Raw genomic sequence first — 17,042 nt, 5'->3', positions numbered from 1 at the left:
TGGACGTCCACTGTTTGGGGATAGGTGGCCTTGCAGATGAAACACGTTTCATGCTACATCGGACATACAGCAGTTGGCGGGTACGGCGTGAAACGTGGGAAAGACAACACATTGCAACAGTCGTCGGAAGGGTCCAGTCCGGAGGAGGCAGCTCTACGAGCCGGGGAATGTTTTCGTGGCATGCCTTGTGTTATCTCGTCATTCTTCAAGGCAGAAAGGATCAAAACAGGTATGGTTCAAATGGCTCTGAGCACTATGCGACTTAACTGCTGAGGTCATCAGTCGCCTAGAACTTAGAACTAATTAAACCTAACTAACCTAAGGACATCACACACATCCATGCCCGAGGCAGGATTCGAACCTGCGACCGTAGCGGTCACTCGGTTCCAGACTGAAGCGCCTTTAACCGCACGGCCACACCGGCCGGCCAAAACAGGTATGCGTCTATCCTTGGGGACCGTGTGCATCCGTACATGAAATATGCTTTTAAGCGACACGATAGGATCTACCAGCAGTACTATTCAACGTTTCACACTACTAGCAGTGTACATATGAGGGCCGCAGAGCATCAGGGTGAGTTCACCGTACTCCCCTTGCCTCCAGCCCGCATCTCGTGGTCGTGCGGTAGCGTTCTCGCTTCCCACGCACGGGTTCCCGGGTTCGATTCCCGGCGGGGTCAGGGATTTTCTCTGCCTCGTGATGGCTGGGTGTTGTGTGCTGTCCTTAGGTTAGTTAGGTTTAAGCAGTTCTAAGTTCTAGGGGACTGATGACCATAGATGTTAAGTCCCATAGTGCTCAGAGCCATTTGAACCATTTGAACCTTGCCTCCAAACTCACCGGATTTAAGCCCAATCGAGAATCTGTGGGACCATTTCGATAGGGCTGTGTGGGCTATGGTCGCTTAACTTAGAAATCTAGCGCAGCTGGCAACGGCACTGCAGTCTACGTGGCTGCACATCCCCGTCGGTCCCCCCTGTTGACTCACTCACACTCTTCCAGCACGTCTCCCAGCCGTCTGCGCTGTAAAAGGTAGTTTTCAGGCTTGTGACAGGTGGTCGCTGGACTGCAGTGTCCATTATAAAATGAACTAAACCGTCTTTATAGTAGTTTAGTGATATTAACGTTACTCAATGTCAAAACAAAATTCTAAGTAACGAACTTCTGGAACATGAAACATTCGTTTTCAGTCAAAATAAAAATAGTAATGCAGCCACAATTAATACTATTTCTGAAATGTAGAAAATAAGGAAAGAACTGAGATTCCAGTATGTTCACATTACAATTTTCGCTCAGATAAAGTGAGGTACACTATCAAGTTCTTACTCATGGACTCCTAATGCAACGTAGCAATTCATCGAGGCGCTTTATTCCGAGCCATTAATATGTCGTTTCCAGCTAAATAACGCAAACAACATTGGGCTTCCTGCCGTGGCTCACGTCCAACATTTCGGTTGTGGATGCACTGTGCAGGTGAGCAGGTTACATCACCATTCCCTTCACCCACTCAGTACTGCTGTATATTAAAACAGATTTGCTCCTTCGGTTAGGAATGTAAACAATATTTTTGATTAGCCTATTTGTCACAACAGCACAATGTACTTATGTAACAAAATGCCATTTCACTCACTGCTTTACGGTTTCGAAGTATTTGTTGGGTGAGATCCAGCAATCATCACATGGTATGGATGAGTACTTGAATAACATTTAGCACACACGTACAGTTGTGTGTAAAGTATTATTTATGACAAAAATTTTGTTCGATTGTCTGTGAACTAAGACAGAAACTGAAAAACACAGCCGGCCGAAATGGCCGTGCGGTTCTAGGCGCTACAGTCTGGAACCGAGCGACCGCTACGGTCGTAGATTCGAATCCTGCCTCGGGCATGGATGTGTGTGATGTCCTTAGGTTAGTTAGGTTTAATTAGTTAGAAGTTCTAGGCGACTGATGACCTCAGCAGTTAAGTCGCATAGTGCTCAGAGCAATTTGAACCATTTGCAAAACACAGTGACACCATATTGCTCTCGACTTTTAACGAAACCACACTGTTTCATTCATAACTTTTTTAATTGTTTGCCTATCACATCGATCATAGTGGTTCTAAGTCCGAAATTTTTTTAATTACTAGAAAAAAAATAGCAGAAGTAGCTGCAATATTCCGGGTGGTTATAATTACAGTGCTGCCACCTGCGGTCGTCCAACGTGGGCTGTAATAATCGAAACTTTGTAGATATGCTAATGCTTTAATGCGGAATCCAATTACGTTGAAATAAAATTAGTTCCAATTTTGGCCTCCAGGTGCAAATCTGGCTCTGTACTGCATCTCGTCGACGTCTTCGGTGATCATACTGAACAAATTCCTCAGTTTCCGACCGGCTGGTGAAGGAATGGAAAGCTCTACCACAAGAACTCCTTATTAACTTTGTGACGATCATAACGCGTGGTGACTTGAGTGTAACTATAATCCTTGAATAAAAGCGTCATTTCTTTTCCTTTCATTTCTGTCAATTATCTTCTGCACTATGTTGTAGCAGTTTTTTCTGTTCATGGTTAAGTCTCCCTCAGTTTAGTTATTTGCAGCGACACGTAGTGGGAAAATTACTTTCAACATTAAGTTTTGGAAATCCAGCGTATACACAAGGTGTCCCATTTTTGTTAACAGCCCCAGATAACTTTTTGTCTAGAAGCAAAATGAAAAATGTAGAAAGCAAATGTTGTTTACCTACAGGAGGACATTAAACAGGGTGATTTATTTTCGTATAACTTTGTTCCTTATGAAGTTAAGTGCAGGTACTTGGCGCATCTTAACTCGTCCACTCCCACAAGCTGACATTTAACAAATGAAAACTCTAGGAAAATCCACACCGGTGATTCAGTTAAACGTCCTTGTGTGACTGCGTTATACACTACCGGATGAAAGAGAGAAATGTTACTAACCTATGGGAAAGTCCGTTTACATTTTCCTTGTACATTGTCAACTCCAGCAAGTGAACGAGTTACGTCACCGCGGGTACTTGGACTACGTACTAGTACAGTAGAATCAAATTCAGTTTTTTGTTATGTTTTAATTAGGTCATGTTGATATGAAATGGTACACTGTGATACATTTTTTAACATATCTTCAGGAGAGGTAGTGAAATAAGAACTTCCAGCTGCGCTAGACTTCTCGGCTAACGATCCACGGTGCGAACGGCCCGATAGAGACGCTAGCGCAGATTCTCGATTGGGTTTAAACTCATTCTGGTCGTCCTCGAACCACACACGTACACTGAGAGTTGAGTGACAAGTTACATTGTCCTGTTGGAAGCTGTCATGGTGTCGAGGAAAAACAAATAGCATGTAGAGGAGGACCTGGTCCCTAAGGATAGATGCATACTTGTGTTGACCTCTTGTGCCTTCCAGATTGAGATCACCAGGGAATGCCACTAAAACATTTTCCAGATCATAATGCTTCCTCCTCCGTCCTAGGCCCTACCGACGACTGTTGCATGGAGGAGGAGGAGATTAGTGTTTAACGTCCCGTCGACAACGAGGTCATTAGAGACGGAGCGCAAGCTCGGGTGAGGGAAGGATGGGAAGGAAATCGGCCGTGCCCTTTCAAAGGAACCATCCCGGCATTTGCCTGAAGCGATTTAGGGAAATCACGGAAAACCTAAATCAGGATGGCCGGAGACGGGATTGAACCGTCGTCCTCCCGAATGCGAGTTCAGTGTGCTAACCACTGCGCCACCTCGCTCGGTCGACTGTTGCACGGTTTTCGCTTCCAGTCCTATGAGCGTAAAACGTGAGTCTTCTGTAAAGGCCGCCTGACGCCACACCGTGGACGTCCAAGTACGGTACTGGAGTTTAAACTCCAGCGTTCGTCACTGATGGACAGCAGTCAGCATGCATTCCTGAACACTGAACGGTCGTTGAGGGACAATATTCCGTTCGCCCGTACACATCTCCTCAGCCGTCGTTCATCTCTGTTATCTATGACCCGCGCCGCACCTCAGTTGCCTTGGTGCTCGTTTTGGAAAGAGTCTTTTTGCCATCCGCGGTATTTTTTCGCCACGGCAACATGCGAACAGTTTACAAACTTAGCCATTTCGGAAATCCTTCCAGTCTCGGACCGAAGGCCAACGATTCTACCCTTTTGGATGTCTGATCACCCCATTTACGTGATACGACAGCGACTGCAACGTTTACCACGTCCCGTCGACACGCTTTATGTACCCTCCACTATTAGTGTCGCCACGTGCCGTCTGTGAGTGGTTGTTACACGTTGACGTGAAAGGAGGGTAGGCCACAATAATACGAACGGACAATGTATTTGTTAGCTTTTATTGTTGTATTAGTTTGTGCATAAAATCGTTGCGGTTTTGGATTGTATGTTGGTATTCCGGTTTCTATCGCTTTATCTATCGACTCCCACTTTTTATGTGTTATTCACTGTTGCTATTTGAGTTTACGTATTGTCATTCTGTCATTTGAGGATGGTGAGTGCAACTGTAGACGCTAGAAAATCCAGCGCCAAGTGGAGAAATGGGAACATATGCGACATATTCATCTGCTTGAGTCCAACAGAGGGGTGACAGCAGCGGAGGCAGCCAGAAATATTTGCGCCGTACATGGCGACGAAATCATTGGACAGCGCAGCAAGAAAATGGTTTTATCGTTTTAAGGAGCATCGTTTCGACATTAGAGACTCTCCGCGTTCATCTAGACCTTCGCAGTTTGCTGAAGATCGTTCGAACACATTAATCCACAATGATCCACTTCAGTGTACTCGAGAACTCGCAAATGTGGTTGACTGATCTCCTTCGTGAGACATTTGCATGCAGAGCGGAAAGTTCAAAAATAGGGTACATGTGTACTGCATGTTCTAAGCCAAAATCACAAAAACCAGCGGGCGGCCAAATGTGCATCCCTGCTTGCTCGTCATCAGTTGGCTCGTGAACAGGACTCACCATTCCTATCCTTTATCATTAGTGGTGATGGAAAATGGCTTCTTTATGTTACCATACTGAAAAGAAAGGAATGGTTGAGCCCAAACAAAGCAGCAGCTCCCCGCACAAGACATATGCACCTTCACAAATGATAACGTTAAGCACCCGGTGGCACAGTGATCCTCTGGTGTACAACGAATTGCTTGCGCGGGATGTAACCATCACTGTTGACATTTTTTGTCAACAACTTAGACGTCTTGCAGAAGCAATCCGAGAACAATGACCAGGAAGACCTGGTGAAATGATGTTACGCTACGATAACTACCGCTCGCATTCTGCTAGCCTCACTAAAAACACTATACAAGAGTTAGTTCATCTGATTTTGCACCCTCAGATTTTCACCTTTTCCGCTCTCTAGCAAACGACCTTCAGGGAACTTCCATCGGATGAATAACAGGGCTCGACGAGTTTTCCGCGTCAAACCGCCTCATTTTCCAATGTAGCGGAAATGAAAAGTTACCCTAGCGTTGGCAGACTATTGTAAATAGTGAAGGAGAATATATTATTGATGGATAAAGTCTCTGTTGCGTGTATCTGTTGTGTTTATTAAACTTGTCGAAAAATACTTCCAACTAATGCACCAATTAAATACATACAGCTGCCTTTCAATATACACTACTGGCCATTAAAATTGCTAGCCCACGAAGATGACGTGCTACAGACGCGAAATTTAACCGAGAGGAAGAAGATGCTGTAATATGGTAGTGATTAGCTTTCCAGAGCATTCACAAAAGGTTGGCGCTGGTGGCGACACCTACAACTTGCTGACATGAGGAAACTTTAAAACAAACAGCAGTTGAGCGACGTTGCCTGGTGAAACATTGTTGTGATGCCTCGTGTAAGGAGGAGAAATGCATACCATCACGTTTCCGACTTTGATAAAGGTCGGATTGTAGCCTATCGCGATTGCGGTTTATCGTATCGCGACATTGCTGTTCGCGTTGGTCCAGATCCAATGACTGTTAGCAGAATATGGAGTCGGTGGGTTCAAGAGGGTAATACGGAACGCCGTGCAGGATCCCAACGGCCTCGTATCATTAGCAGTCGAGATGACAGGCATCTTATCCGCATGGCTGCAACGGTTCGTGCAGTCACGTCTCGATCCCTGTGTCAACAGATGGGACGTTTGCAAGACAACAACCACCTGCACGAACAGTTCGACGACGTTTGCAGCAGCATGGACTATCAGCTCGGAGAGCATGGCTGCGGTTACCCTCGACGCTGCATCACAGACAGGAGCGCCTGCGTGGTGGACTCAGCGACGAACCTGGGTGCACGAATGGCAAAACGTCATTTTCTCGGATGAATCCAGGTTCTGTTTACAGCATCATGATGGTCGCATCCGTGTTTGGCGACATCGCGGTGAACGCACATTGGAAGCGTGTATTCGTCATCCCCATGCTGGCGTACCACCCGGCGTGATGGTATGGGGTGCCATTGGTTACACCTCTCGGTCACCTCTTGTTCGCATTGACGGCACTTTGAACAGTGGACGTCACATTTCGGATGTGTTACGACCCGTGGCTCTACCCTTCATTCGTTCCCTGCGAAACCCTACATTTCAGCAGGATAATGCACGACCGCATGTTGCAGGTCCTGTAAAGGTCTTTCTGGATACAGAAAATGTTCGACTGCTGCCCTGGCCACCACATTCTCCAGATCTCTCACCAATTGAAAACGTCTTGTCAGTGGTGGCCGAACAACTGGCTCGTCACAATACGCAAGTCACTACTCTTGATGAACTGTGGTATTGTGTTGAAGCTGCATGGGCAGCTGTATCTGTACACGCCATCCAAGCTCTGTTTGACTCAATGCCCAGGCGTATCAAGGCCGTTATTACAGCCAGAGATGGTTGTTCTGTGTACTGATTTCTCAGGATCTATGCACCCAAATTGCGTGAAAATTTAATCACATGTCAGTTCTAGTATAATATGTTTGTCCAATGAATACCCGTTTATCATCGGCATTTCTTCTTGGTGTAGTAATTTTAATGGCCAGTAGTGTATATCCGTAGAACACCTGTGGAAATTCCGGCAACCACAAAGTTCATCTTCAGTGTCACTATGGAGGTGAGCCTCACAAGGCGGACTACCATGGCAGGGGTGCAGTAGCACTGTCGCGGCGCGGCGGGTCGCGGCACAGGTGTGTCGTCGGGCAGGCCGTCTGCGGCCGTATAATTGCCGCGCTTGTTTGTGCTCCGCGGAGGCAGAGGACCCCTGGGCGCTCTCCAGCGGCCGCCATCGACCTGCGTCTGACGTCACGGCGCGGTACACGTGACTGCGGCGCGCACGTGCTCCGCGAGGCGACGGGCGCCCGCGTGGAAAGAGCAGCCAGTAGCCGACCGCACCGTCAAGCGCTCCTTAGCGTCGTAGTCGCCACTGACGACCTCACTATGTTTTTATTGCTACAGCATTCAACTCCAAGCAGTTCGACACCACCGGCTATCCGAATTGCCGGGATGGGGTTAGGGTTGGGGAGGGGGCAGGAACAAACCTTGTTGTCAAATTTCTCCAGTTCTGTTGTTGAGTTTGCTGAGACTTCCGGTATACGAAATCGGTGGTATTCTATAACATAGTAAGTATCTCGACTTCTACAGAAAATTAATTCCGCATTCACAATCCTAAAAAAATGGTTTAAATGGCTCTGAGCACTATGGGACTCAACTGCTGAGGTCATTAGTCCCCTAGAGCTTAGAACTAATTAAACCTAACTAACCTAAGGACATCACAAACATCCATGCCCGAGGCAGGATTCGAACCTGCGACCGTAGCGGTCTTGCGGTTCCAGACTGCAGCGCCTTTAACCGCACGGCCACTTCGGCCGGCTCACAATCCTAAATGCACAAAAGAATTACTTATGGACAATTTTACTGTCATCACACTGAAACTGAGGTTTCACTTTCTTTCTTTTAGTTGGTTTAGTTTTTTTATCACATTCAGGACTGAAGACATGAAAAATAAAACATATAGTTAAATAACACAAATTTAATTAATATGTGCAATATTTATGTTCATACAAATTTCCTGTTTTTTGACAGTCGTGTCACGTCGCTAACTTTGCCATCGCCACATAGAAACTGGGATTTTACTTTCTTTATTTGTGATTCAATCATTTCAGTTATCAACTGGCATCTAAAATATTATTCTCTTGTATTCAGTTGTGTTGTGGCAACGATAAACGTAATAACTGGGGACAAATTTCACCATTAACTTAGTTATTAAATTCTGCCCTTACAAAAAATGTTGAATTACCGAAAATCTCAAGGCTTTTCTTTCCTGTTGCTTTCAAAATAGCAATGGCCCCCAGTTTACCTCGAAACACTACGTTCGCTTTAATTCTTTTTATTCTCTGACCACATAATATTGACTTTAACACAGATCAGAGTTTTTAATGAAGGAAAGTTATTGCAGGTTCTATATAACTGATGGCCAAAAAAATAATATTGTCGATTTTGACAATTGAAATTAATTCCTATTCCAAAGGTAACCTTTCATGCTTAAATATTACACCTATTTACCTATTTAGAACTTGACCGTTTAACAAAATGAAAAGATAGTTTTTAAGGACACAACTGGGATATAGTCAGCTCTCGCACTTTATTTCAAAAACTGACATACAAGGTAAAAGGCGATAATTCACATGTATTAGCAGTCGTGACAGCCCAGGTAGGAAATATAGCAAATGTAGAAATCGCCGTTCTCTCGTCTTCATACAATACTTCATACTTGAGGAATGTTTATAATGATTACTGGTCTTGCACATTGCACTTTGTGATTACATTGCGTTTTCATGACGACATTAATGATTTGAAATAAAAACAGCAGGAAATGCGTATAATTTTGTCTGTGATGCTACGTGATCACTTCATAGATGCACAGATACATTTAGGATACTTTCAGTATAGTATTCTTGTGTCTGCAAATGTTAAATAAATTATACGTGGAAGGTAACTAAGTGTGAACATAAAGTAATAGGATTTGGATGCTAAATGCTCACCATCAAAGAATAGCCTAACTTCAGTAACTCCAGTGCCGTGGCCAGCTGCGATAGGTATCCATGATGTGAACAGCCCGAGTGAGCTGGTTCCACAGATTCAAGACTGGGTTTTAATCCGGGGAGTTTGGCGGCCAGGGGACTACGGCAAACTTATCCTGGTGCTCTTCCACCAAGCACGCACATTGCCAGCAGTGTGACACGTTGCAATGTCATATTAGTAGACAGCACCGTGTCAAGGAAAAAAAATGCATGTACTCGTGGACATGGTCCCCAACGATAGATGCGTAGTTCTCTTGATCCATCGTGGTTTACAGAATGAGGAGATTACCCAGGAAATGCCACGAAAACATTCACAGACCGTAACGCTCCGTTATGGGGCCTGGGCCCCTTTGCTTCCAGACGTTTCAGGCCGTACACTCATACAGGCGTCTGTCCTATGAGCATAAAACGTGATTCATCTAGAAAGGCCATCTGTCGTCACTCAGTCGCGATACTGGCGTGTGGATTCTAGCCATCGTCGGCGATGAACAGTAGTCATCTTCGGTTCATGAGGAGACATGTTGGTAGCCCCTTGGTGCATTGGGGTGGTCAATCGGTCAACAGTTGCACGTCTGTTCACCCGTGCACGTCTCCGCAGCCGTCGTTCGTATCCGTCATCTACGGCTCGTGCCGCACCACATTTGCCTTGGCACAGTTGCACTTGAACAGCTTACAAACTTAGCCGTTCCGTAAATACTTCCGACCTTGGCTCCAAAATCCAATGAGCATCCTGTTTAGGACGTCAGATAAATCGTCCCGTTTCCGCATTGCGACAACGATTATACTATTTTCCACTCCCCACTCTCCCCGCACCCTCTGATACCCGTTACATATCGTCCACTGCTAGTGCTGCCACGTGCGTCTGTGAGTGGTTATTGCGCGTTGACATCGAACATAGGGGGAGCTCACATTATATATTCAAAGTTGTGGTACACTTCATGCCAATCTGATGATTTTTGCATGACGACTTCATAATGTAGCAATATTAATGACCAATAGTAGCGTTGATTTCGGCACCTAAAAGTAGTCATCTTTTCTGACTATGTACTGATTCTGTTGACCAATAAATATGTATTGAAAATAATTATAAAGAACGATGTGTGTGTTCTGGATGCAATATCGTATTTTGAAAGCATTTTGGTCTGTTATAAATAGGAGTCAGCGTCTTCACTGATTCCGTCCAATACACAATCTGTTTTATTACTTAGTCGTTATCCGAACTGGCGATACTTAAACTTACATCTATATGGAGAAAGTAGCAGCAGAAAAACGATGTAAAGGATGGAAAGAAAAGAAGAGGCAATAAATTGAAACTAAAGCAACGCCCAAGCGAATAGACGCCCATTTCCTTTTATTTAATGGTGTGGAATGACTTCTTGCTTCGTACAAAGTTTCCAATTGATGTATCTTTCCTCTAACTTCTACTTGACATTGAAACTGCAACACCGTGAAAGCGGCATGCAACGTAAGCAATTTTGGCACGAAATAAACTAAATAGTTGTGCTTGCTACTGCTTAGCATTTTAGCTCAACTCTTCGAAGCAAGTATGAGTGCCGGACGGAGTGGCCGAACGGTTCTAGGCGCTACAGTCTGGAACCGCGCGACCGCTACGGTCGTAGGTTTGAATCCTGCTTTGGGCATGGGTGTGTGTGATGTCCTTAGGTTAGTTAGGTTTAAGTAGTTCTAAGTTCTAGGGGACTGGTGACCACAGCAGTTAAGTCCCATAGTGCTCAGAGCCATTTGAACCAGGTAAGAGTAACACCATTAACATCCTGTATTTAAGGGAAGATTACGCAGCGGATCCATATTTCGTAAATCGCATTTGGTGTTGATTGTTAATGAAAAGATCACGTTATGCGTCGTGTGACAAGAAGAAATGTCTCCCAGCACATGTCGTGATTCAACAGCGTCAAGATCGTAGCCTATCGGGACTAAGGTTTTTATGTTCCGCGACATTCGACCTGGCGATGATCGGAATCGTACGACTATCCTGCAGATAGGGGATCGTTGTGTTTTGGTGGACCATACTCAATCCCATGCAAGATCATAACGGCCCTACTCAATCAGCGCGCGAGAGGACTTCGCAGAACAAGCTCGTACACTCACGCCACGTACATTGAGTCAGGAAATGGGCTTTTTTCCAGCAAGGCGAGTACCCACAATGGGGTGACAAAAATCATTCGAAAGCAAAATGCACATATGTGGATGGCAGTTGTGTCGCGTACACAGGGTATAAGAGGCACTGCACTGGCGTAGCTGTCATTTGTACTCATGTGATTCATGCAAAAAGGTTTCCGAAGTGATTATGGCCCCACAACGGGAATTAACACGCTTTGAACGCGGAATGATAGTTAGAGCTAGATGCATGGGGCATTTCACTTCGGAAATTGTTAGGGGATTCTGTGTTCCGAGATCCACATTGTTAAGAGTGTGCCGAGGATACCAAATTTCAGGCATTGTGTCTCATCATAGACAATGCAGTGGCCGATGGCACTCACTTGACGACTAAGAGCAGCCAAGTTGCGTAGAGTTGTCATTGTGAACAGACAAGTAACACTACACGAAATAACCGCAGAAATCTACGTGGGGCGTACGACTGACTTATCCTTTAGCACAGTGCGTCGATATTTGGCGTTAATGGACTATAATAGGAGACAACTGACGCTAGCACCTTTGCTAACAGTAGGACATCGCCTGCAGTGCCTCTCCTGCTCTCGGGACCATATCGGTTCGACCCTAGACAACTGCAAAACCGTGACTTGGTGAGAGGAGTCCCAGTTTCAGTTGGTAAGAGCTAATGGTTGGCTTCGAGTGTGGAGCAGTCCTCACGAAGCCATGAACCCAAGTTGTCCACAAGGCACAGTGCAAGCTGGTAGTGGCTCTGTAGTGGTGTGGGCTGTGTTTACATGGCATGGAGTGGATTCTCAGGTAGAACTGAACCGATCGCTGACTGTAAATGGTTATGTTCGGCTACTTGGAGACCATCTGAAGCGGTTCATGGGCTTCTTGTGCCCCCAGCGATGTTCCATGTCACTGGGCCACAATTGTTTACGATTGGTTTGAAGGACATTCTGGACAGTTCGAGCGAATGATTTGACCAACCATATCACCCGACATGAATCCCATCGGATATTTATGGGATATAATCGACAGGTCAATTCGTGTACAATATCCTACACACACAACACTTTTGCAGTTATGGAATGCCTGGCTCAATAATTCTGCAGAGGACTATCAACGACTTGAGTGCATGCCATGTCGAGTTGCTGTACTACGGCGGGCGAAACGAGGCCCGACAGATATTAGGAGGTATCACATGACTTTTATGACCTCAATGTACACGGGACTTGTTTCCATGTCCAAAGCCCCATGGACTGTCAGCATGGCAGTCACTTGTAGCTACGCTTGGTGCACCATTAGGGAGAGGCACACCAACGGTGCCGTGCCCAACTACAACGATGAGGACACGAGTGGCGCTACATCATTCTTTCAGAGATGTTCCTGATCAATGTACAGCATCACGATGTGGGTGTCTATTTATGGAGGCTCTGAGAAGACCGAAATTTGCCACACTGCATTCGTTCTTGGCGTAATGGTATGCGGTGTCATTTTGTGATATTACTTGTCAGTACTTCCACATGGGTGTCAAAGCGGGCAAGTTTCCGTCAGAAGCTGATAGCGACCGTGCTGGATCTGGCAGACCGAATGGAGCCTGCCTGTTGAGCCATGCTTCTAGTGGTTCTGTATCATGAGTCCTCTCTGCGGCCACGATATAGGATGGCTGGCGGCGGGCACACAGCCCACTCGCACCTGGAAACATTTTGCCACCTGTCACTTTAGTTCAGAGATCCTCATCCTAGTGGACACTGAGAGCTGGATTTTACTTCTTGCTGCATTATTTGCAATGAGTCTTTGTATTTTTGGAGTAAAACGGGTTAAGTAAATCTTCTGTTTACTGTATTAACTTATTCGCTTGTCATTTCGCCTGTCCAACGTTCCTAGAATCACAGTTGCCACACCAATCTGTAGCGCACATCTCCTCGTCATTATGTTCGAATTTGTACACAGCACATTGGAATACAAACAACAATCACATTCTCGTACATCGTAATTTGGAGAGCAGCTGTCACATTTTTGAAGTGTTAAAGTTCGATGCTTGTGCCTTCTCTTTGAGATCTTCATGAAGTTATCTTTCAAGGAACTGAGGCGTGTTGCCATTGAAGACATCTGCCCATGGACTGGCTAGCGTCTGGGACGCTACCCCTTGGCAAGTGTCACGACTGTTGAAGCCTGACGTAGAAAAGCAGAAAGGAATGCCATACCAAACCAGTCGGACTTTCTGCATAACTGTATTAGATTCTTTGCTGCTGCCAGATATGGCAAGTCTGTGTACTAAAATTCGCACTCTTTGTACCCCCCAAATCACCTAGAAGTATAATTACGTATTGTTCCTGCTACACAATCTGCACAGTGCTTGCCATCCTTCCCGGCTTCGCAGTTGTAATTAATTGCCAGCAGCGAACTCGGCAGCAGCGAGCGGTACGAGTGACGCCGGGTGCGGCGTGTTGCAGATTAGGATGCGGCAGCGGACGGCGGGCACGTCGAGCGCGTCGGAGAGCCACCTGTTCTCGGGGGGATGAGTGCGGGCGGTAGCCGTGGGCGGGCCCGGCCGTGCGGCCGCCGCTAGCCCGCCAGCCGGCAGCGCCCCCGCCGGCGCCATGCTGTCCCAGCAGCAGCAGCCGCCGCCCCCGCCCCCGCCCCCGCCCCCGCAGCAGGCGGACGGCGCGGTGGCCGTGCGCTGGGAGGACGCCTACAGCGGCGGCGCCCCCACCTCCGCCGACAGCGCCGTCGCCATCGCCAACAAGGAGGTGCGCCACTCTCAGTCTCCCGCTACTTCTCAGGTTCCGTCTCTTCGAACGACCTGTCGTTGCACATGTGAATCTATATTCCTTACTATGGCAACATTACGAAAAGCGTAAATTGCCACTCACTACACAGCGGAGATTTTGAGTCGCACACAGGCACAACAAAAAAGACAGTCAATTGGCCGAAAGTCTTTCCTCTGAATTGCACAAAACACGCACACACACGTAAATACACATTCGAACAAACGCAACTAACACACACATAAGACACTGTATCTGGCTTCCAAGGCCAGATTAAGAGCAATTGGGCATGATGGGAGAAGCAATCTGGGTGGTGGGGGTAAGGAGGAGGCTGGCGTGGGTAGGGGGAGGGATAGTAGGATGGTGGTGGGGGATGGTAAACTGCTGCTTGTGTCAGCATACAGGGATGAAGTGGGATGAGGGTCGGACAGCTAGGTGCAGTCGGGAAGCTACACGGTTGGCGGGCAGGGGGGGAGGAGGAGGCAGAAAAGGAGAGAAGTAAAAAGACTGTGGATGTGATGGTGGAATAGAGAACTGTGTACTGCTGCAGTGGGAACAGGGAAGGGAATAGGTGGGTAAAAGACAATGACTAACGAAGGTTCAGGCCAGCAGCGTTGCAGGAACGTTGGATATATTGCAATGTGAGTTCTCAACTGTACAATTCAGAGAAGCTGTTATTGGTAGAAATGATCCAGATGGCACAGGCTGGAAGGTAGTCACTGAAGTGAAGAACGTTGTGCTCAGCAACTGAGTGGACCATCTCTTTCTTGGCCACAGTTTGCCGAAGGCCATGCATGCGGACATGTTGGTTGGCATTCCCACGTTGAATGCAGCACATTAGTTTAGCTTATAATCCCATGACTGATTTCACAGATAGCTCTACTTTTGGTGGGATTCTTGTGACCACACTGGAGTACATGGTGGTGGTAGGATGTGTGTACAGCTCTTGTATCTAGGTCTATTACAGGGATAGGAGCCCACGAGGCAAGGGTTTGGGAGCACAGATTGTGTAGCGATGGACGAGGATGTCGCACAGGTTCGGAGGTCGGCGTATTACCACCGAGAGAGGAGTGGGAAGGATAGTGGGTAGTCATTTCGTGTGTCTTGGTGCCTCAGTGGTGAAAAGCAAAACTACAGTTCCAAAGGCCGCGGCTCCGATCCCATCAGCTCCTAGGATTCTAATCTGTCACTTAATAGTACTATCACCTCCGGCAATGTTTGTTACTGTGAAACCTTTTCGTCTCGATTCTGAGCTGCAGTGTGTCTGGAACCTTTTCCTCGGCCAACCACAATGATTTTAACGCTAGGTCTCCCGGTTCTGATCGCCATCTAAACGAAGGGGCGCAATGTGAATAAAAGTGGTTGCGATCGACCTTCATGTCGAGTGACACGTCCGCAGTGGTGTCGGGCGACTTGAGCTGAAATTTGGAGTCAATGTGATATCATGAAGGTACCTTAAACGTCAAATGAACGTCTGAGCTGTGTCCTTTTTGCTGGCTGTGTCGACGCCTCGCTGTCTGAAGCGTCGTCGAGCCCGAGGGTGACGTCGCAGGAAGCTACGCTTTTGTACCATCACACAGGGTGGATTTACGCACCTTAGAGCCAAATTTTAAACATTTGCTTTGGAACGGAAGACAATTACGGCGTTTAGAGAAAGTGATCCTTTAAATCTGTTGCCAGTGTACCGGTGGAAAGAGCAAACCATTAATACTAATTTTCCTTCTGCAGCAGGCTAGATGGTGAAGTGTGGATGCGTGGACGCAAAACAGATATTCTCCACTTACAGGCGTAGTCCACTTAGCTGTGGGGTTACGAATGTAGTAAATGACGTGACATGTTTGTGGGAAGACTGTTAGTTTTTGAGAAAAAATAAGTAACTCACTGAAGTTGGAATGTATAAAGGTAAAAGAGATCACAATATCTACACGTAAACCCCCAACACCCTGCACACATATTCTCTCAAATAGTAACTTTCTTCGTACAGTCCAAAATTCAGCGAAAGTCTGATAGAGTTCAATGACAATAGAAGGAATGGAGCGAGACTCAACCCCGTCAAGTAGTTCCTGGTACCATAACAGGAGGCTAGCAAATTTAGCACAGAAGACACTGCTTCTATAACACACTGATAAACTGTTTGAGTATCTTAATAAAAGAATCAATAATTAAAAAATGCAATTACTAAACCTTCATCCGACGTGTTAAGAACCCTTACAGGCTGCAAAATGCAAACTCAGTTTCAAGGGGTGGGGGGGGGGGGGTGGGAGGGAGGAGGGGTGTCCATTAATAGTTATGTTAACTGTAAAACCTTACTCCAGTCTATGTACGAAGCTGAAGGAGAACATTACGGATACAGTTAATATTAAAAAAAAAAAAAATCAAATGTGTGTGGCTTCCTAAAGGACCAAACTGCTGAGGTCATCGGCCCCTAGACTTACACACTACTTAAACTAGCTTATGCTAAGAACAACACAAACACCCACGCCCGAGGGAGGACTCGAACCTCCGTCGGGAGGGGCCGCGCAATCCGTGACATGGCGCATCAAACCGCGTGGCCACTCCGCGCGGCCAGTTAATCTTACAACAACAGTTTGGTAAAATAGTCCGAATGCATAAACCTGTAGGAATAAAATCTTACGAGAACCTGATAAAAACTGAATTTTATCAGATATTTACAGAGTGAGTCACGTAAGATGTAACACCTTTTTATTTCGTGAACGGTTACACATATCGAAACGCGGTTTCCGGCAAATATTAGAGCGTGAAGGGTCACGTATTTGTTTGCTTAATGTTTTTTGCGTTAGCATGAACGAAGATTTTGAAGCAAGTATTTTTTTTAATGAAATCATGTACTTATTACAACGGCATTCGATAACTCTTGAGAAGACAGTTACAGTGTACTAGCGTTTGTTACTGTTGACATTGAAACCTGCCGTAAGAAAAATAGAGTAATGTCCAAGAATTTGAGAGCACAGTGGCCGAAATGGGTATTAGCGGTACAAACACCGCCAAGCAGAGCTTTCGTGCTACGCTATGTCAGGATGTCAACACGTTTGCCTCTTTACCAGCCTGCTCTGCAGGCCGCTCATTTCTGCTCCAGTATTTGTTGAATGCAGATATGCACACCACTGGAGAGAT

At 46.2% G+C, this 17,042-nt stretch overlaps 1 protein-coding gene across 1 annotated transcript in view; it reads left to right on the top strand.

Moving 5' to 3' along the window:
* Nucleotides 1-13,808: 13,808 nt before the first annotated feature.
* Nucleotides 13,809-17,042, top strand: part of LOC124606852 (potassium voltage-gated channel protein Shab) — a 197,081-nt gene continuing 193,847 nt past the window's right edge. The window contains exon 1 of the mRNA XM_047138931.1: nucleotides 13,809-13,889. The gene's annotated coding sequence lies outside the window, so the exon portion shown is untranslated. The remainder of the gene's footprint in view (nucleotides 13,890-17,042) is intronic.

This window comes from Schistocerca americana, chromosome 3, assembly GCF_021461395.2.
Source record: "Schistocerca americana isolate TAMUIC-IGC-003095 chromosome 3, iqSchAmer2.1, whole genome shotgun sequence".
Taxonomy (NCBI): domain Eukaryota; kingdom Metazoa; phylum Arthropoda; class Insecta; order Orthoptera; family Acrididae; genus Schistocerca; species Schistocerca americana.
The sequence above is the reverse complement of the archived record's forward strand: the minus strand, read 5'-3'. Positions and strand labels throughout refer to the sequence as shown.